Genomic DNA, 23,037 nt, shown 5'->3' on the forward strand with positions numbered 1-23,037 from the left:
CACTCTCTACCCGAAAAAATATTGCTAAAGAACTCTTGTTACATATCCTATACTAACTCTACTTGCTAAACCTAACTACTATCTTCCAAATGCTACCGACTATCCCTTTTGACTGGATGTTCTCTTCCGCATTCAATCATCCAAGGTTCAAATTCCTCTGCCATTGTATATCGATTTATTTGAGACCTCTGTGCAGATAGTAATTCAAAGCTAAATATCCCAAACAAGGGCCCAATGCCCTTCTGGGATTCAAATCTTACTTTAATTTCTGTTTTCCTACATATATTTAACCTCTATATTCTTATTAATATCGCAGGTTCTCAATACCTTTATTCATCCAGCAGAATGATTCCTAACCCAAATTGAACATGATATTAACCCTAACCATACACTGTTCACTCAATCTAACTTTACAGAAGAGAAGGGACAGATTTGTTCTTACAATACAGGAATGTAGGGAATCCTCCACCTGTTGAGAACCTCAAAGTTCCATGTAGAAATGATTCCTTGAGAAGATGTAGGCAGAAATTAAGGACCTGAGAGACCAAAAGTCATTTTCCATGGCAAACAACCTGGTCAGGATGAAGGGTTGTGTCTGAATCAGCCTCTCTCTTCTTAATGTAGAGAAGATGGACCAAACCAGATTTGTGTGGAGAGCCGATCGCGGGTGCCTAAGGTTGATATACCATTCTAAGTTGTGAAAGTGTCAAAGGAAGTAGGGGTAGCCTCCATCTCATGGGATCCTTGGAAGCAACTGTTAGGACAAAGTGGTTGCCAAGGCAGTGACCTCATTCAGTTCTTGAAGAAAGTGACCTACCTCATTTCCTTCTTGATGGAACTTTCTGAACTTGAAATCCAGGAGGCCAGGCACCCAGATTCAGTCCCAGTCCTAGTCCCAGTGCTTTCATTTGTTTGGAATCACCAAGGACAGAGTCAGTCATCTTGGTACCGACTGATGTGAAGATGGTGAAATGACAGGAAAGATCTGAAGAGGAGCCTTTCCTGACTAAGCAGGTAATGGCTCACCACTGCCTCCTGACTGCTTCACAGAGTTGGAAAAGGACACCAGATCTGAGACAGGACAGACCATTACCGGGGAACATAGTATGGTCCACCAGTCAGAGGACACTCCGGACAGTCGTAGCCGTACTTGAGGGAAGGTGGTGCCTTTGTGAGTGTGGGTGTGTGGTTTTGTCTCTGTTCTGAGAATAGGTAGGAAAGGAGGTTTGTTTGGTTTGCAGTGAACTGTTTCTAGTAAGTCGTTTTACAAGGTGAGTGTTTCTATGACTGTGTATCCCACTGTGTCCGTGGTTTTATACATTAGAAAAGAGAATGCATCAATGGATGTGTCCTCTCTAGTAGAAAGCTTCCCAGCATTCATCCTGCCCAATTTATGAATGGAGTGCGGTTTCCATATGGATGGGCAACACCTACTACCTGTCTAAGTCCCTGTTTTCTTCCTAAATTCTTGCCACTCTCCAGAATAGGCTCTTGGTTTTGTGTGCAAGATATGTACCACCTCCAATCTCTGTGACATGGCCATGTACTGGATACCTGAAGGGAATGGCCAGCATTTCAGAAAACTCAGATATCAGTGCGACCACGAAAGTCTCTGTGGAGAAAACCTGCTTTGGGCCTTTTGCTAATCTATTGTTCTGTTGCCCTGAATATCAGGATGTCTTTGCCTCAGGCCACTTCTTTTGGAAGCCTGAAGAAAACAGTTTTCAAATGGAAATGAAGGGCATCACCTGTGTCTCTTTGCTTATTTGCTTTGGAAAGGGATGTGTCTGAATCAGCCTCATGGCAATGTGTGAAACTGTGGCTTAGATTCTCAACACCTGATGGATCTAAAGAATGATCCCATGTGTGCATCCAAAAGCAAAATGGCAAAAAGTGAACTCATTGTGAATGAATTCTCCTACCTTCCTCTGTTAGGATCCTGACATCCATCAAGTGAGAATAGGGATCCTTTGGGCCAAATGAGTTCTTCAAATCTCAGCAGAGGTGCTTGGGTTTCCTCATGACTCAAATTCACATAAAGAATCTAAACCGCAGAGTCAGAATGCCTCAAATTCGAAAAGTCGAGCAGTATTAATGGCAGGCCTATTTGATCACTCCTGGTTTACAGGAAGTGTGTCCAGGCCACCTTGACGTTAGGCAAATGAGGAGAATAGGAGCTTATTTTGGACACTGTCTTGGGCTGTGCCCCTCATGGAAAACTCCACACAGAAGTTATAAGGAGTGTCTATATGGAAGAAGATGAGAACCATGTGGGAGTGTTTTGGTTTTAATTGTGGTCATTTGTGTGGCGGTTGGAAAAGATGACTGGGTCCACCTGGGCTTGAACTCTGGTGTGATTCCCCTTAGAGACTGAGTTCTGAAACTGATCTCAGAGAAGTATTGCCATGAATTGTGTTGTGATTTTAGAAGGCCACATATGAGAGTCGCCCATGGAACCTGAGATCTAGGCCCAGGTTGGATTTCCAAAGAACACTGGGAATCTCCGCCCGGATATTACATGAAATTATTCTTAAAGATTTGGCAGCCATATTTGAGTTTCAAAACACACATGGACCTCACATTGTATATCTCAATGGGCCTGGCTTCATGTGACGTTTTGGACACTCTTAGGAAAGCCTTGCCTGTGACAGTGCTCAAGAGCTTTCATTGAAATTAGCTCTTCACCATTTAATGGTTCCTGAATTAATTGAATCCCTCAGAGCCTCAAACTTCATCCTTGAAAAATGGCTAGAAAATTACCATGAAATTTTTGATATTTCCATGATCAGCTGGCACTGGAGAACCTTTGGATGTCCTGTTTCTGATCCTGATTATACCAGACACTGCCTTGATTGACTGGGTTTCATGAAAATGGTGTGGAACAGATATACCAGTAAGTTGGAGCCTGGTGAGTAGTTGGCCTAGAGCAGTGGTACGCAATTGTGTGATAAAACATCTCTGGTGGGGCCATGTGGATCTGCCATTGGCTTCCAAATGGCTTGTGACTGACATGGTGCAGCCAGCAGACCCATTTATGTAAAGGCATCTTGTTATATGGAAAGGATTCAGTGCAATGTTCAGAATCATGTTGCTATTCTAACGGAGGGAAATTTACGTGGGATAGAACCTTGGTTGGTGCATTCTCCTGCAGATCCTGACTCACCACACCTTAAAGAACTTCCTCCACCAGTGTATTTCATTTTAACTCCTTGTATTTCGTGAAGCAAATAACAAACTCTCAGTAGAGGAGCGAGAAACACCACGAAAAGTGGAGGATGACCAAGGGGCTTCACAGTCCACACTGAGAGACACTTAGACCCCAGTGGCCATAGTTTACCTACAAAGAGAGAATTCAGCACTGCTTCCTCATGTTCATTGGAAAATAAGAAACATGTGCTCCAGGTCACATAGATGCAGACCCAGCTTTGATGGTCTCTCTACAAAGGAACTAAATCTCCTGACAATATCATATATTTCAAGTGCCCACCGTAGAGGCAGTTTCTAAAAAAGTACTTAGGCCAGCAGAGCTCCATGTTTGTGGAGTGTTTACCCTGTCCCTTACTTTTTGAAACTCCTCTACTACCTCCAAAGTTGTGAACTCCTGAGCATTTTCCATTCCTCAGATATATTCACAGATTTTCTAACTCTTCTCCTCCAATTGTGTCTTACTTGAAGACAAGGTAATGTCAAGGCATTGTTCTGGATGAGAGTGGGAAGATTTTTGTTTAGCACATATTTGCATACACATTGTATTCAATTACCTATTTACTATTAGAAATACTGAAACCCTGACATGAACACATACCCTACTAGAATCTGACTACTAATTCTAATATGATGGAGAAAAATAACACAAACAGAATAGAAATACAAGCAGTTCAGAGGAGGCATGTTTTATAGTTGGAGTTGCCTTTTGCATGATATACCTTAGCAGTTATAAATCTAGTCAATTATTTGTTGAAATAGTTCTCCATGTGTTTTTAAAGTTAACAAATAAGTGAATTCCTGTCCTTCTTTCTCTGTAGCCTATTCAGCACACGTATTTTTATATGCACATATTGAATCCTTCCAGGTACCACACGTATATTCTTGTGAGGTGGCTGACTTGACATATACAAATTGGAAGAAGAGATCACTTCTCCTAAACACTGCTTGAACTGATTATTCAAATGTGAGTGAGCTTCCTAGTTGAACAACATTATACATAAATCCATGTTCAGTAAAATAAATATTTTTGTATCTGTGGATGATATATATTTCATGGTGAATTTCGTTTGCATATATATTGCTATTTTTTAATGTCTCTCTGTGTGTGTGTGTATATATATATATATATATATATATATATATATACACTCTCAAGATTTTTCAAAATATGAAATATGTGTTTTATTATACACTCCCTAAACTCTTATTGATTTATATGATGCTTGGGAGGAAAGATTTTAGAAGGGAAGGGAAGAAGTCACTAAAGAGAATGAGAGTAGGCAGGTAGAATTCAAGGAAGGGGAAATAAGAAAATGGAAAAGAAAAGACAATAGAAAAAATAGAAAATAAAGAAAGAAAATTAATTTTTTTAAAAAAATGATAATGATAATATAAAATTTAAATTTAAATTTAAAAAAATAATAATAAAAAAAATAAAAAATTAAAAAAATTAAAAACATTTAAAAAAAGTTAAAGAACAACAACAAAAAAATAAAAATGGAAGAAAACAATAAAACAAAAACAAAAGAAAAAAACCCAAATTAAAATAATAATAATAATAATAATAATAATAATAATAATAATAATAATAAATGCAGTCATAGATTGCAATAAACTTCTTTTCCAGTAGGTGGAACTGTGCCCACTGGGCCAAGCTTCTCCTCTCAATAGGTGGGAACCAATTACTGTACAGCAGCTCTTCCTCCCAGACTGGGTGGGTGTTCAATCCTGAGTGCCTAGGGCCTTCTCTTGTGTTTCCTCAAGCCAGGCCCGTTCACCTGTGACACTCACCACAATACTGGCTACATGCCAGGTCTGCTGCTCCTGGGAGCACAGTTTTCATGAACACCTGGTCACACTCTCCCTGTTTTTCTCCCTCAGACCCTAAGTTTGTAGAGCTTGGGCCTGAGAACCCCCAGCAAATTTGCTTGCTCTCCGGAAGCCATGCCCTCGGAAGCTGGAGCAAGAGACCTCAATTGTCAGCACTGGTGGGAGCAGTGGCCAGGAGGTCTGCGCCACAAGTCCCGTGCCACTCCTAATTCCCTCGGTCTGGCTATCATGCTCAAGGGAGAGCTGGGAGGCGCCCTTAAGATTTCCCCACCAGTTCGCAAATTTATAGAAATTTGTTTCACTTTCAATCACTTCCTGCTTCAGGACACATGTATTCTTCCATGTTTCCTTACTGGTCTTTTCATGAGACTTCTTTCCAAACACATTATTTTCAATTTCCATAATCACTTTTGAAGCAAAACTCACATAAAATTCATGATGAATTATAACTCTGATATTACCATTAGATGTATAACTGGTTGGAATTAATGATTGCATACCAATATAGGATTTCTTATATATTTTCAGATAAAAATGTAATCCATTATTTAAAGTGGAACGAGTTATATTATTTATTCACAGTATAGTCTATTCATGCATTATCTCTATATTCATAGACACAGTGTAAACTTCTTTGTACCCCCAATACTAATTTTTATGTCTTTAAAATATTGCTCCCTGAAATGATGGAAGAAATACTCATGTCAACTGATCTACTTATACATTTAATCACAGAAATATTCGGAACACAAAAGGCAAAGGTCACGCTTATGTTTGTACCAAAGTCTAAATGGAAAGTAAACATGGGTTTCTAAAAACATCCATGTCCAGGTTGCCTAATGCTCTCAAATTTCAATCTTATTGGTGACTACATATTTGTTTCTTCTTAAGATTATATATTAAAACTCAAACCTACTGAAAATGTCTAATCCTATCCCTCACTTTATACATTGCCTGATTTCATAATGGCTCTATTGCTATCTGTTTCCTACATATTTTTCCCAGTTCATCATTGTGACTGACTCTTCACATGTGCTGACATTTACATTCACACTCTAATCGATAACCTGTTGCAAATAAACTTTTGTTCCTAATCCTATACTCACTCTTCTTTGTAAACCTACCGACTATCTTCCTAATCCTACCGACTATCCTTTTTTGGACTGGATGTTCTCTTCTACGTTCAATCATGCAAGGTTCAAGTTCTTATGCCATTGTATATTGATTTATCTGAGACCTCTGTGCAGAATGTAATTCAATCGTAAGTAGCACAATTATGGGTCCAATGCCCTTCTGGGCTTCAAATGTTACCTAGATTTATGGTTTCATACTTATATTTCACATATATATTCTTGTAAATATCGCAGTTTCAAATACCATTATTCATTCTGCAGAATGATTCCTAAACCAATTCCAACATGTTATTGACCCTAAACATACACTCTTACCTCAATCTAACTTTACAGAAGAGAAGGGACAGAATTGTAGGAATGTAGGGGATCTTCCAACTGCTGAGAACCTCAAAGGTCCATGCAGACATGATCCCTGGAAAAGGGGTAGGCAGCTTGAAGGACCTGAGAGAGCAAAAGTCATCTTCCATGGCAAACAACCTTGTCAGGATGAAGGGGTGTGTCTGAATCAGCCACTTTCTTCTCAATGTAGAGAAGATGGACCAAACCAGGCCTCTGTGGAGAGCTGTTCCCGTGTGCTTATGATTGATATACCATTCTAACTTGTGACAGTGTCACAGGAATCAGGGGCAGCCTCCATCTCATGGGACCCTTGGAAGCAACTGTTAGGACAAAGTGTTTGCCAAGGCATTGACCTCATTCAGTTCCTGAAGGAAGTGACCTACCTTACTTCTTTGGTGATGGAACTCTCTGAACTTGGGATCCAGGAAGCCAGGCACCCAGAGCCAGTCCCATTCCCAGTCCCAGTGGGCTTACTTGTTTAGGTTTAGTTTTACCAATGACAGATTCTGTCTTTCTTGGTACCTACTGATGTGAGGATGGCCAAATGCCAGGAGAGCTCTGAAGACGGGCCTTTCCAGAGTAAGTAGGTAGTGGCTCACCGCTGGCTCCTAACAACTTCACAGAGTTGGCCAAGGAAACCAGATCTAACACAGTACAGGCCATTTCGGGGAAACATAGTATGGCCCGCCAGTCAGAGGACACTCTGGATATTCACAGACTTACTTGGGGGAAGTAGGTGCCTTTGTGTTTGTGGGTGTGAGTTTGTGGTATTGTCTCATTTTCTGAGAATAGGTAGGAAAGGTGGTATGTCTTGTTTGCAGCGGACTGTTTCTAGATAGTCGTTTTACAAGGTGAGTGTTTCTATGTCTGTGTATCCCACGGTGTCCCTGGTTGTAGACATTAGAAAAGAGAATGCATCAATGTATGTGTCCTGTCTAGTAGAAAGCTTCCCAGCATTCATCCTGACCAAGTTATGACTGGACTGCAGGTTGCCTAATTGATGGGCTACACCTGCTATCTTCCTAAGTTCCTGTTTTCTTCCTGAATTCTGGCCAACCTGCAGAATAGTCTCATGGTTTTGTGTCCAAGATAGGTACCACCTCAAGCTCTGTCACATGGCTGTGTACTGAATAGCTGAAGGTAATGGCGAGCATCTTAGAAAACTCAGATATCAGTGTGACCAGGTAAGTCTCAGTGGAGAAACCATGCTTTGTGCCTTTTTCTTACCTATTTTTCTGTTTCACTGAATGACAGGAAGGTCTTTGCCTCAGGCCACCCCTTTGTGAAGCATGAAGAAAACAGTTTTCATATGGAAATGAATGGGCATCACCTGTGGCTCTTTGCTTAATTGCTTTGAAAGGGATGTGTCTGAATCAGACTCTTGGCCCTGTGTGAGGCTGTGGCTTAGATTCTCAGCACCGGATGGATCTAAAGAAAGATCCCATGTGTTCATCCAAAACCAAAATGGCAAAATTCAGTCATTGTGGATGATGTCTCTCTCCTTTCTCTATTAGGTTGCAGCCATCCATCAAGTGAGTATAGGGATCCTTTGGGTCAAATAAATTCTTCAAAGCCATGCAGAGGTGCTTGGGTTTTCTCATGGTTCCAATTCACATAAAGAATCTAAACCCCACAGTCAGTAGGCCTCAAATTGAAGATGCAGAGCAGTAGTAAAGGCAGGCCTATTTGATCACTCCTGGTTCATGGAAATCGTGTCCAGGCCACCCTGACTTTAGGCAAATGAGCGCCAAGGGAGCTTATTTTGGACACTCTCTTGCACTGCATCCCTCATGGAAATCTCCAGCCAGAGGTTATAATGAGGGTCTATGTGGAAGAAGATGAGGGCCATGTGGGAATGTTTTGAGAGTGAGAGTCCCCCTTGACAACTGAGATCAAGGCCAAGGCTGGCTTTCGACTGATCACTGGGAATCTCAGGCAGGATATCACATGATTTTATTCTGAAAGACTTGGCAGCCATAGTTGAGATTCAAAACACACATGGACCTCACATTGTAGATCTCAATGTGCCTTGCTTCATGTGACCTTTTGGCTACTCTTTGGGAAGCCTTGCCTTTGAGAGTTCTCCAGAGCATTCATTGAAATGAGGTTTCTCAACATTTAATGGTTCCTGAATGAATTGAAACACACAGTGCCTCCAACTTCATCCTTGAAAAGTGGCTACATAAATACCCTGAAATTTTGGAAACTCCCATGACCAGTTGGCACTGGAGAACCTTTGAATCTCCTGTTGCTGATAATGAGTGTACCAGACAGTGCCTTGATTGACTGGGTTTCATGAAAATGGTGAAGAACAGAGATGCCAGTAAGTTGAGACTGCTGAATGGTGGGCCCAGAGCTGTGGTGTGCAGGTGTGTGATTAAATATCTGAGTTGGGGACATGTGGATCACCAGTTGACATCCAAATGCCTTGTGGCTGACATGGTGCAGCCAGGAGACCCTTATATGTAAAGGCATCTTGTTATATGGAGAGGTTTCAAGGCAATGATCAGAATCAGGTTGATATGGTCAAGGGGAAAGCTATGTGGGATAGAAGCCTGGTTAGTGCATTCTCCTGCAGTCCCTGACCCACCACATGTGACAGAACTCCCTCCAGCACTGTGTCCCAGTTGAACTCCTTGTATTTCATGATGTAAATACCAAACTTCCAGTGCAGCACCAAGAAACACCACCTAAATGGAGGATGACCAAATGGCTTCACAGTCCACACGGGGAGACACTTAGCCCCCAGTGGTCACAGTTAACCTACAAAGAGAGAATTAAGCACTGCTGACTCATGTTCATTGGAAAATAAGAAACCATGCACTCCAGTCACATAGATGTAGACCCAGCTTTAATGGTCTCACTAGAAAAGAAGCTAAAGCTCCTGACAACAGCATATATTTCAAGTACCCAACCTCAGAGGCAGTTTCTCAAGAAGTCTTTAGGCCGGCAGAGCTCTATGTTTGTGGAGTGTTTACCTGTTAGACCAGGATGTAAGAAACAAACACTGACTCAAATTAAAATCAAATTAAAGCAAGCTTATTATTTCCACTACCTGGGCTGCCTCTCCCTCCCAAAATGGCGGGAACAAGAGAGCAACCACATCTTTCCTACAGCCCAGCTTTATAGCCCAGAAAGTTACACAAAAGTGGGGTTACAGATAACAGAACTCTGACAAGCATCACACTAATGGTAGTTTACATTTTTTTTTTTTTGCTAGCCCCAACATCAAAATTTATGAGGACCGTTAGAGCCTCAGAGAGGGTCATTGTCTGGCCACGGAAAGCCAATATTTATCAGGTGTGACTAAATTTTCAGAGAGGGCTGCTATCGGGTCAGAGAGCCATGCATGGGTGAGTTCAAGGCATGGGCAGGAATTCCAAGCAGGTTCAGAATTTGCAGTAATTTATAGTAAAGCCAAAATGATCTTTTCATGGCTTTGTTGCAAGATGGCTCCCAATTTTAATAAAAGATAATGTTGGGTCTATCATTCCCCCTTTTTTTATGTGTCCCTTTCAAATCTTTGATAGGGTAGGGGAAGAGCACTGAGGAAATTTTAATCCCTCGGGTAACAGTCTCCAAATATTTAGAATTCACCGAAAACCGATCTCCCTGATATTACCTGACTTTATTAATTACTTATATTGATAGTCTATTTATTTTTGGCTCCATTGTTGTAAGTAGAGAGTCGTCTCTCATTTTGGCTTTTTTTGAGCTGAGAGAGGGTGACGTGAGGGTGCATGGTGTGAGGGACATGAGTTGCCTTTTTGAAGTCAGTTGAGGGACATGAGTTGCCTTTTAGAAGTCAATTCGTTTTGAAATATGGTTGGGGAAGAACAGGTTGTAAAGTCATCTGGGGATGGGTTCTTCTATGAGAGAAACAAAAAACATGAGTACTGAATAAATGTTGCAGCAGCTGGAACATGTCACTGTATGAAGTTTCCTCACCAATCTTTAATATCCCCAGTTATCAGGACTGTCAACTTAATATTTAACATTTATTGTACAATTGTCCCTCCCCATAAGATACAGTTTAATAATTTAATGTCATCTGATCTTGCAAAATCCTTTCACTAGTATGACCTCTGTGTCTAATAGAGAAACATTTAATTTTGTTACTCAGGGCTGGATAATCATACTAGCAAACACCAAGCCTACCTGTGTAGGTTAGGAATATCTGTAGGCCTTAAACTAAAAACTTCTGCCTCTGGTAGCTCCTCTTGATAGTCTCTCTTTATAGTTATCAGGCATTCCTGTCTGAGAATCCTTCTTTGTAGCCCACAGTCTTACTTATTTTGGGAGGCTAACATAAAGTGTATACCTAAAAATATTATTATTATTATTATTATTATTATTATTATTATTATTATTATTATTATATAAAATACCCAGGAATGGCTGCATTTTGCTTTCAACTGTCTTTGCTAAGTGTTTAAGATGAAGCAGTCAAAATGAATTTTGTTTCTATCTATTGTTAACAGTCAGCTGAGCTTTTATGGGAGTCATTCCTGGGGAAACTTGAGAGCAGCTTCTCAGTTCTGCTAGTGCCATTTGCCCTAGGTGGGTCCAGGTCTTGCTTGTCCATGTGGCTTCTCTCGGAAGAATCAGGGATGTCTCCCTTCTCTGATGACTCTCCACTTTGTAGCAAATGCACTGATTTGCTTTATGTTCTCCAGTGGTCTCATTAATCTCCCTGATCAGGAGGTTATGTGGCCCAGTGTTGCAAAGCTCTTAGAGAAGTCCCCTGTTTCCTGGATTCAGACTGACTCAGTGGGCAAGAGCCAAATATTGGTTTTCTTGGCCCTTTTCACTTAAATTTAATTTCAAATCCTAATCTGAAACAACCAGCAAATAAATTTTAACAGCCTGTTAATGTCTATAACTTTATAATAATTTATATTTTATTAATTGTGATCTTATTATTCTGTCTGTCTTGTAGGTGATGACTTTTTATCTTAAATTAACCCATGTTCTGTTCTTAAAGGAACACTTTTGTAAAACACCAACAGGGAATCATTAGATCACTTATAAGGAAATTACAAAATAAAATTTTTTAAGAAGAGTAAAAATACTTAGTTCATGTAATAGCTACCCCCCAATTTTTGGGTAAGTTATACATTATATCCCTTTTTTGAGATCCTATTAATCTTGACAGAAAAAAAAAAACTTTTGTACATAACTTTAAATGAAATAAAATCTGACCTACTGCATTCATAGTCATTCTCACATGTAGTAAGATGGGACACAGGTAAGGCAGGGCTCTTTATAAATCTTAAGTGTTTTAGTGCTAAAGCTGATCTTTGTTTTTTAAATATCATTTTACAAAGTTTACATAAATTGTTTGAGGTAACATGAACATTAGCTAACACCATATGATATCACTTTTAAAACATGAATTAAAGAATGGCTGGAAGTTTTTAACCTTACAAAGATTAGGGTATCATTAACTTAGAAATATATTTTAATTGTTCCACAATGTAAAAAGTAACATAAAACTTTACATATCTTATTGATAACAGGTAAATAAATCCCCAATATATATTTTATTTACCATACAACTTCAGAACACCAGCTTGATATAATGCGTACTTATACACACCTTAGTATATCAATCAGATATCAAACAAAAGTACTCATGAATGAGTAATCCCATATCAAATTTACTTTACTTATTTATCAAAATATTAGAAAAATGTACTGAACAGTCTAAACCATATTTATTGGTTGAAGGAAAAGTCCTAGAACAAAGGCATATCAGACCATTTGTAGACATTAATATTTTATTAGATTTTTGAACACCTAGAAAAATTTGTAAGCTTAAATTTAAAGACATTTATATTTATCTGTTATCCAATTTATAATTGAAACATTTAAATCACGTGAATTAAAGATCTTTGGATCCACTTTTTAAAGTTGTTTTTATGAGTGATTTTTTAATATAAGTGTTTATTATATATGTTAATTTGTGTATCATATATATGATATATGGACATATGTATATATATAGACATGCAACACATAACAAAAGTGTGCACACATAATAATAGTGAAGGCCTTGTAGCTTTTAACAGGTGAAATCTCCATTGCAATGTTTTAAAAATTCCACAGTTGGTCAAAGATAGAACTGATCAGAAAAACATTAACCTAGGTCTGTAAGATCAAAATCATGAGCTCAAAAAATAAATAAAGAATCTATGGAAAAAATAATGAGTCCTAGATAAAATGACTGGCCAGTAATTAGTAAATACCACACAATATACCTTTTTTCCACTTAGGCCTCATATCAGTCTTCTTTTGAGTTTAGAGGCTTCTTTCATTTGCATTTGAAAATAAGTCATGGCTGAGGTCTGGAAGGAGCAGGAAAAAATGGCTATTCTGAGCAGACACCTCAGGCCTAAGGCATTTTAACCATAATTTTCTGGTTAGGATGTTGAAAATTATGATACAAGTTTAAAATACAATTCACAAAATTTTATATAATTACGAGTTGTTTTGTCAACAGATACCATACTACGATTCAGTATCCTTGTCCAAATTAATGCACTGGCACACACAGTGACATTTTCCCAGGCTACCCAATTCAAAATTCATGAAAAAAAGACTGAATGATTGGGAAATTACTTGCCAACTTGGAAGTAGAGTTCTTTAGTTTTCCATCCTAAGTATTTAAGTTCTTTGGCATATATTATCTAAAATCATAAACTAAACAATTACCTAAACCCGACTTTTACCTGCAAGATTTTGCAATGCTTCAAAAACCCATTCAGATACCAGATTGTTACAATGAAACATCATCATTTAGACACACATTCAGCTAAGATCATTCTCAAAAATCAATTTATAAAATCAACACATTATTTCACATGTCTTAAAGGGCCAGAAAAAAGGCACAAGACAGAAACAAAGGAACTCCAGACTATGTCTGGCAGACAGAAGCCTTTACAACAGAGCAGATAAGAGAAAAATCTCCTACACCAGTGGCACCACAAATGTCCCCACAAGGGGCCCAGATGTTTTCACAGAGGAGCAACCTGAAATGTAAAACCAAGGGTCTCCATGGTGACTTTACTGCATTTAGTGTCCCCTTTTTCTTTTTCTCTTTTTTAAGAGGACAGAGGTGGCATAATCCTTACAGTGCAGGGGACGAAGGAGGAAATTCCCTGAAGCAACAGGGCTTTGGCAGATGCTGGGAGTCCCTCAGTCCCTCCTTTTACTTACAGGATTAGCTCTTCTGTTTCGGTTCCACCTCAAGCATGCTCCATCTCCTAACATTTCAGTCGTCAGCTCTCAAAAAGTTCTGGGACAGGGCGGGGTATCAAAATTTTTAACATAAAGTTCGGTTCCTGAACTTGAAGCCAATTAAATCCAATTTAATAATGAGGACAGGGTTTTGAGAAAAATAAAATGGGAGTTTTATTGCTTTGCTAACAAAGGAAAAACAAGGGGACTCTGCCCAAAGGTTGTGACTCTCTTGATCTGGAGGGACCAGGGATTTTTAAGGAGTTTCACTTGTTAACCTGGGATATACTCAGTTCTTCATTCCCCAGCAGGTATTGCCGTCTGGAGTGGGTGTGCTCCAGTCAGCCAGCTAGGGGCTTCTCTCATCTTGCTTAAAAAAGGGTGGTAAAGTTCATCGCAGTTCCTTAAAACACAGTCCAAAGGGGTGTCAAGCTTACTTGCTTTGTTACCCATTTTCACCTCCAATATCCTTTAAATTTTACCACAGAAATCACACAAAAAAACGCACAAAAACAAACAAAAAACATATAGAACACAGAACAAAACACAAAGAAACAGAAACCTGGTGAAGAAACAGAAAAACAGAGGAGCAATGCAACGTCTTGCTAAAGCTCCGGGGTAGGAGCTTGTGCGTTCCCCTCGGCACCTCTCTACCCTTCCAGAGGAATTCCCTACAGAACAGAACAGAGGACAGAACGATTGTCATTAATGTCCTGGACAGGAGTGAATGTGAGCCTCCCCAGGCCACCTCTCTGTCATCAGAAAACATCTCCCTTAACCAGATATCAGATGTTATAAAGGCGTCACTTACCTATGGAGGCCTCCTCTACCAGGTGCTTGCTAATAGTTTTAGTGCGGTGGTTCACTGCAGTGCTCCCCAGAGTGAAGGCTCACACCAAGGCCTTGTAACATCTCAAGTTGTGCACGCCCTACAGTGGCTCTCCAGCCCAGTGCCCTGGAGGGAAGGCCAGCTTCAGAATTTTCAGTAGTCTGGTCTTGTGATCGGGTCGGGCAGCGTCATCTCACAGGGGAACTCCAAAATGTTAGGCCAGGACACAAGAAAAGACCACTGACTCCAATTAAAATCAAATTAAGGCAAGCTTATTATTAAAACCCGCCAGGCTGCCTCTCCATCCCAAAATGGTGGGAACAAGACAGCAACACCACCTTTCCTGCAGCCCAGCTATATATCCCAGAAAGTTACAGAAAAGGGGCTTACAGATAACAGAACTTTGAAAACATGACACTTATGGTAGTTTACATTTTTTTTGCTGGCCCCAACATCAGAAATTATGAGGACCATTAGAGCCTCAGAGAGGGTCGTTGTCTGGCCTGGGAAGGAAAATATTTATGAGGTGTCACTAATGTTTCAGAGAGCGCAGTTATCTGGTCAGAGAGCCAGGCATGGATGAGTTCAAGGCATGGGCAGGCATTCCAAGCAGGTTCAGAATTTGCAGTAATTTATAGTAAAGCCAAAATTATCTTTTCACAGCTTTCTGGCAAGACGGCTCCCAATTTTAATAAAAGATCAGGTTGGGTCTATCAAGCCTGTCCCTTACTTTTGGAAACTCCTCTGCAACCTGCAAGGTTGTGAACTCCTGAGCATTTTCCATTCCAGATATGTATTCACAGATTTTCGAAATCTTCTCCTCCAATTGCATCTTACTTGGGGTGAAGGTAATATCAAGGCATTGTCCTGGATGAGAGTGGGAAGATTTTTGTGTAGCACATATTTGCATACACATTTAGAAGATCACTCCTCCTAAACACTGTTGGAAAAGTAAATTCAATCTATTTGGGGAGCTTCCTACTGAACAACATTATACATAAATCCAAGTTCATTAAATAAATAGTTTTGGATCAGTGGATGATATATATTTCAAGATGAATTTAAATTGGCATATATATTGCTACATTTTAATGTCCGTGTGTGTTTTGTGTTTAAAATGTTTTGTGATTTATGTGGATTTATAATCAAATTTTCACAAGATTATTCTCAGAAATATTCATCTACCTGAAATACATATTTTTTTCCTAATACTGAAAACTAACTTCAGTGAATGGTGTATAATTATCCTAAAAATTCTAAAGTAACTGACCCAGATTAACATCAATGCAAGTAGATTTCTATGGGACATGATGTGTATTTTGATGTTCATTTTTTTCAACACTGGTACATTACTATTTCTGCAGTTAATGCACATCATACAATATATATTTCATCCAATATTTCGCAAATTTATAGGCATGTGTTTCACGTTCAATTACTTCCTGCTTCAGAACACATGTATTCCTCCAGGTTTCTTGACTATTCTTTTCATGAGACTTCTTTCCAAACACATTATTTTTGCTTTGCATAATCACTTTTGAAGCAAAACTCACACACCTTTCAGGATAAACCATAACCCTAATATTACCATTAGATGTATAACTGGTTGGTATGAATGATTGTATATCAATATGAGATTTCTTTTATGTTTTCAGATATCAATTCAATGCATTATTTTAAGTGGAATCAGTTATATTATTTACACAAAGTATGATCTATTCATGCTTTATCTGCATATTCATAGACACAGGGTACACCTATTTGTAACCTGAATACTAATTTATACGTCTACAAAATATTGCTACAAAAATGGTGAAAGAAATACTCATGTCACCTTATCTACATATACATTTTTTTTCACAATAATATTCTGGACACAAAATGCAAAGGTCACACTTATGATTTTACCAAAGCCTAAATGGAAAGTGAGCATGGATTAATGAAAACATCCATGTCCTGGTTACCTAATGCTCTCAAAGATCAATCCAATTTGTGACAACATATTTGTTTCTTCCTAAGATTATACATTCAAAGTCAACGAGTTTGAAAATATCAAACAAATTACACACTTTATACTTTTGCTGATTTCCTAATGTCTCTATTTATATCTGCTTTCCTACATATTTTCCACAATTCATCATTGTGACTGACTCTTCACATGGGCTGACATTTAGGTTCAGTCTCTACCCGAAACCCTATTTGTAAAGAACTTTTGGTAGTCAGAGCGAGAACATTCCAGAGGTCGCCAGGCTCGGCACTGCCGGTGTGGACACGGACGTCGCTGGGACAGCCCTTCCTGCTGCTCGGCGGCGGCACCTGCCTGGCCGCCCTCCGCTCGCCCGCCCCGCCGCTCTGGACCCGGTTTCCAGCGCCTCTGCCTCCCAGTCCCGGGTGAGCCGCATTGGGTTTATGTCTTTATTTGACGAAAACCAGCTGTTGCGCAGCCATTGGTACCTGTATTGGGGAAACATAGCGTACAAGCAAGGAGCTTACAGCCTCAGTGGTGAAAATTTTTTCATGTCAGAGACTGAGAACTCTTGCAGTCGTTTATGTCATCCCTACTTCTCCAGACAGAAGATACCAAAAAGTTGCAATCAACGATCTCTTCATCTTATTGATAAAGCCACTAATAAGCCAAAATGTCTGTCAACGTCAACCACAGCGTGTCAGACCAGTTCGATCGCTACAAGATGCCCCATCTGATTGCCAAGGTTGAGGGCAAAGGAAATGGAATCAAGACAGTTATAGTCAACGTTGCAAAGGTGCTTAATCGGCCTCCAACGTATCCCACCAAATATTTTGGTTGTGAGCTGGGAGCACAGACCCAGTTTGATGTTAAGAATGACCGTTACATTGTCAATGAGGTGAATAAGCTGCAAGACATGTTGGATGGATTCATAAAAAATTTGTTCTTTGTCCTGAGTGTGAGAATCCTGAAACAGAACTGCATGTCAATCCAAAGAAGCAAACAATGGGTAATTCTTGTAAAGCCTGTGGCTACTGAGGCATGCTTGACACACATCATAAACTCTGCACATTTATTCTAAAAAACCCACCTGAGAATAGTGACAGTGGTCCAGGAAAGAAAGAAAAGGAAAAGAAAAATAGAAAGGGCAAAGACAAGGAAAATGGTTCTGTATCCAGCAGTGAGACATCACCACCACCACCACCAAATGAAATCAGTCCTCCTCCACATGCTGTGGAAGAAGAGGAGGATGATGATTGGGGAGAGGATTCAACTGAAGAAGCTCAGAGGCATGGAATGGATGAAATTAGTGACCACGCAAAAGTTCTGGCACTCAGTGATGATTTGTAAGAACTGTAGAAGAGCGTGTCAATATTCTGTTTGATTTTGTTAAGAAAAAAAAGAAGAGGTATCATTGACTCATCAGAAAAAGAAATTGTCGCAGAAGCAGAAAGGCTGGATGTAAAAGCCATGGGCCCTCTTGTTCTGACTGAAATTCTTTTTAATGAGAAAATTAGAGAACAGATTAAGAAATACAGGTGCCATTTCTTATGATTTTGTCACAATAACAAAAAAGCTCAACGATACCTTCTTCATGGTTTGGAGTGTGTGGTGGCAATGCATCAAGCTCAGCTCCTCTCTAAGATTCCACATATCTTGAAGGAAATGTATGACGCAGACCTTTTAGAAGAGGAGGTCATCATCAGCTGGTTGGAAAAGTCCTCTAAGAAATATGTTTCAAAAGAACTTGCCAAAGAGATTCGTGTCAAAGCAGAACCATTTATAAAGTGGTTGAAGGAAGCAGAGGAAGAATCTTCTGGTGGTGAAGAAGAAGATGAAGATGAGAACATTGAGGTGGTGTACTCAAAGACTTCCAGTGTACCGAAAGTTGAAACTGTGAAGTCTGACAACAAGGATGATGTCATTGATATTGACGCCATTGAAAAGAATGAATGCAACCTAGCTTAACAGTGTAATGCTGCAAATTTTTCTCCATTATCAGCCAGAAGTGCAACATGTATGTGTAAAAGCTAAAATGGCTTAACATCATGCTACACTTTAATACTAAAAATATATTACTGTGAGTGGTCTGTAATTAGCCCAATGAGACATCTAGGAAGTCCATACACACATCAGTGAGCAAATGTAGTTTGCTTATTTATAGCATGTTCTTTTGGAAAAACTAGTGGTGTACACATTTGGATCACATTTATACAGTTATAAAAATAAAGATTTGAGTTTGGTCATTCTTCAGATTTTTGGCTCTGAATGACTTAGCTAAAGTAATTGGCTCCTTTTAAAAAGTGGTGCCATCATTTAATCTGATATGGTCCTTGGAGCCTGGTAGATTTTGTTAGGTGCTGAGACCAATCAGGGGTCTTCAGCAGAATGTAAACAAACTTGTTTGTAATGATCTTACTGAGCTGTTAAATCTAGTACTTTTGAATTTTTTTAATCCCTCAAATTGGCATCTGTAATTTTTTTCTGCTGAGGTAGACTGATAATCAAATGACAGTGCAACATCTTGTTGAGAAATAAAAATAATCTGAGTGTCCTATAAATAATTTTAAGAACTAGTTTTGAAGTTTGGAGTTGTGATTTTTCAGTTCATGTACACTAGCCCCAAATTTTAGTCTTTGGAGTCATGTGCATTGCACGTTGGATGACCCAGGGAAAAATTATTAAATTAACCAATAGGTATTTTAATGTGTATGTACTGGTTGCTTTGTACCACGAGAAAACTCAAACTTTGAGGTGTGATTAAATAATAAATTCTGATTTTATTTGGGGTAAACAGGGAAAGGTGCATTTAATATCTAACAAGAACTCAGCAGTTTTTCAGCTTTTACCCTTAAGGTTTAAATTATAATTTCAAAATGTTGAGACATTCTATCTTGTGTTCAGTATGTCATGCACCTCCAAAAAAAGAAAAAAAAATATTGAGGTTTATTCAATGCCATTTACATTTGGACATGTAGCTTATGCTGTTTTAGATTTAGGTTATTGCCTTGCCAAAAAAGTGTTGCTATATTTCAAACTGGATTTCCCCCCCCCCAAAAAATGTCTTATTTAAAAAAGAAACAAGTTAAAGGCATATTTCTACACACCTTTCTCACCACTGGACAGATCTTCCAAACAAAAGTTGAATAAAGAAACTATAGAACTCAATAACATAATTAATAACCTAGACTTAATTGACATATATAGAATATACCACCCAAGATCAAGAAGTTACACTTTTTTCTCAGCAACACATGGATCCTTCTCAAAAATAGATCATATATTATGTCACAAGGCAACTCTTAGACAATATAAAAGAGGAGAGATAATACCATGCATCTTATCTGATCATAATGGAATGAAATTGAAAATCAACGATAAAAGAAGGAAGGAAAAATCATGTATCACTTGGAGAATGAACAATAGGTTACTGAATGATCAATGGGTTATAGAAGACATAAAGGAGGAAATTAAAAAATTCATAGAGATAAATGAAAACACAGACACAACATATCGGAATCTATGGGACACATTGAAAGCAGTTCTAAGAGGAAAATTTATTGCTTGGAGTTCATTCATTAAAAAAAGAAAAAAAAAACAACAAATAAATGATCTAATATTCAACTCAAAATCCTAGTAAAGGAAGAGCAAAACAACAGCAAAAGAAGTAGAAGACAAGAAATAATTAAAATCAGAGCTGAAATTAATGAAATAGAAACAAAAGAAACAATTGAAAAAATTGACAAAACTAAAAGTTGGTTCTTTGAAAAAATAAATAAAATTGACAGACCCTTAACCACGCTAACGAAGAGAAGAAGAGAGAGAACTCAAATTACTAGCATATGGGATGAAAAAGGCAATATCACAACAGACAATTCAGTAATACAGAAGATTATCAGAAATTATTTTGAATCCTTATACTCCAATAAAATAGAAGATAGTGAAGGCATCAATAAATTTCTTAAGTCATATGATTTGCCCAGATTGAGTCAGGAGGATATTGACAACCTAAACAGACCAATATTAATTGAGGAAATAGAAGAAACCATCAAAAGACTACCAACTAAGAAAAGCCCAGGACCGGATGGGTATACAGCAGAGTTTTACAAAACCTTTAAAGAGGAACTAATACCAATACTTTTCAAGCTATTTCAGAAAACAGAAAAAGAGGGAGAACTTCCAAATTCATTCTATGAGGCCAAAATAACCCTGATTCCTAAAACAGACAAAGACACCTCAAAGAAAGAAAACTACAGACCAATATCTCTAATGAACCTAGATGCAAAAATCCTCAATAAACTTCTGGCAAACCGGAAACAAAAACATATCAAAAAAATTGTGCACCATGATCAGGTAGGATTTATCCCTGGGATGCAAGGTTGGTTCAACATACGGAAATCAACAAATGTTATTCACCACATCAATAGGCTTAAAAATAAGAACCATATGATCATCTCGATAGATGCAGAAAAAGCATTCGACAAAGTACAGCATCCCTTTATGTTCAAAACTCTAGAAAAACTAGGGATAACAGGAACATACCTCAATATTGTAAAAGCAATCTATGCTAAGCCTCAGGCTAGCATCATTCTGAATGGAGAAAAACTGAAGGCATTCCCTCTAAATCTGGAACAAGACAGGGATGCCCTCTCTCACCACTTCTGTTCAACATAGTTCTCGAATCACTGGCCAGAGCAATTAGACAGAAGAAAGAAATTAAAAGCATAAAAATAGGAAAAGAAGAACTCAAATAATCACTATTTGCAGATGATATGATTCTATACCTAGCAGACACAAAAGGGTCTACAAAGAAACTATTAGAGCTAATAAATGAATTCAGCAAAGTGGCAGGATATAAAATCAACACGCATAAATCAAAGGCATTCCTCTATATCAGCGACAAATCCTCTGAAATGGAAATGAGGACAACCACCCCATTCACAATATCCTCAAAAAAATAAAATAAAATACTTGGGAATCAACCTAACAAAAGAGGTGAAAGATTTATACAATGAAAACTACAGAACCCTAAAGAGAGAAATAGAAGAAGATCTTAGAAGATGAAAAAATATACCCTGTTCATGGATAGGTAGAACTAACATCATCAAAATGGCGATATTACCAAAAGTTCTCTAAAGGTTTAATGCAATGCCAATCAAAATCCCAACGGCATTTCTTGTAGAAATAGAGAAATCAATCATGAAATTCATATGGAAAAATAAAAGACCCAGAATAGCAAAAAAAAATGGTAAGCAGGAAGTGTGAATCAGGTGGTATAGCTATACCAGACTTCAAACTATACTACAGAGCAATAGTAACAAAAACAGCATGGTACTGGTACCAAAACAGGCGGGTGGACCAATGGTACAGAATAGAGGACACAGAAACCAATCCACAAAACTACAACTTTCGATAAAGGGGCTAAAGCATGCAATGGAGGAAGGATAGCATCTCCAACAAATGGTGTTGGGAAAACTGGAAATCCATATGCAACAAAATGAAACTGAATCCCTTTCTCTCGCCATGCACAAAAGTTAACTCAAAATGGATCAAGGAACTTGATATCGAATCAGAGACATGGCGTCTGATAGAAGAAAAAGTTGGCTATGATCTACATACTTTGGGGTCGGGCTCCAAATTCCTCAATAGGACACCCACGGCACAACAGTTAATAACTAGAATCAACAAATGGGACTTACTCAAACTAAAAAGTTTTTTCTCAGCAAGAGAAACAGTAAGAGAGGTAAATAGGGAGCCTACATCCTGGGAACAAATCTTTACTCCTCACACTTCAGACAGAGCCCTAATATCCATAATATACAAAGAACTAAAAAAAATTAGACAATGAGATAACAAATAACCCAATGAACAAATGGGCCAAGACCTGAACAGAAATTTCTCAGAGGAGGACATACAATCAATGAACAAGTATATGAAAAAATGCTCACCATCTCTAGCAGTCAGAGAAATGCAAATCAAAACCACCCTAAGATACCATCTCACTCCAGTAAGATTGGCAGCCATTAGAAGTCAAACAACAACAAGTGCTGGCGAGGATTTGGGGAAAAGGGTACTCTTGTACATTGCTGGTGGGACTGCAAATTGTTGCGGCCAATTTGGAAAGCAGTATGGAGATTTCTTGGAAAGCTCGGAGTGGAACCACCGTTTGATCCAGCTATTCCCCTACTCGGTCTATTCCCTAAGGACTAAAAAGAGCACACTATAGGGATACTGCTACATCCATGTTCATTGCAGCACAATTCACAATAACAAGACTGTGGAACCAACCTATATGCCCTTCAATAGACGAATGGATAAAAAAAATGTGGCATTTATACACAATGGAGTTTTACTCTGCATTAAGAAATGACAAAATCATAGAATTTGGAGGGAAATGGATGGCAGTAGAGCAGATTATGCTAAGTGAAGCTAGCCAATCCCTTAAAAACAAATGGCAAATGTCTTCTTTGATATAAGGAGAGTAACTAAGAACA

General features: G+C 38.6%; 1 pseudogene; it reads left to right on the top strand.

The window, feature by feature from the left end:
* The first annotated feature begins 17,216 nt into the window (after window positions 1-17,216).
* On the top strand, window positions 17,217-18,511 carry LOC143387872 (eukaryotic translation initiation factor 5 pseudogene; annotated as a pseudogene).
* The last annotated feature ends 4,526 nt before the right edge of the window (window positions 18,512-23,037 follow it).

The sequence above is a fragment of the Callospermophilus lateralis genome, unplaced genomic scaffold (assembly GCF_048772815.1).
Source record: "Callospermophilus lateralis isolate mCalLat2 unplaced genomic scaffold, mCalLat2.hap1 Scaffold_432, whole genome shotgun sequence".
Classification (NCBI taxonomy): Eukaryota; Metazoa; Chordata; class Mammalia; order Rodentia; family Sciuridae; genus Callospermophilus; species Callospermophilus lateralis.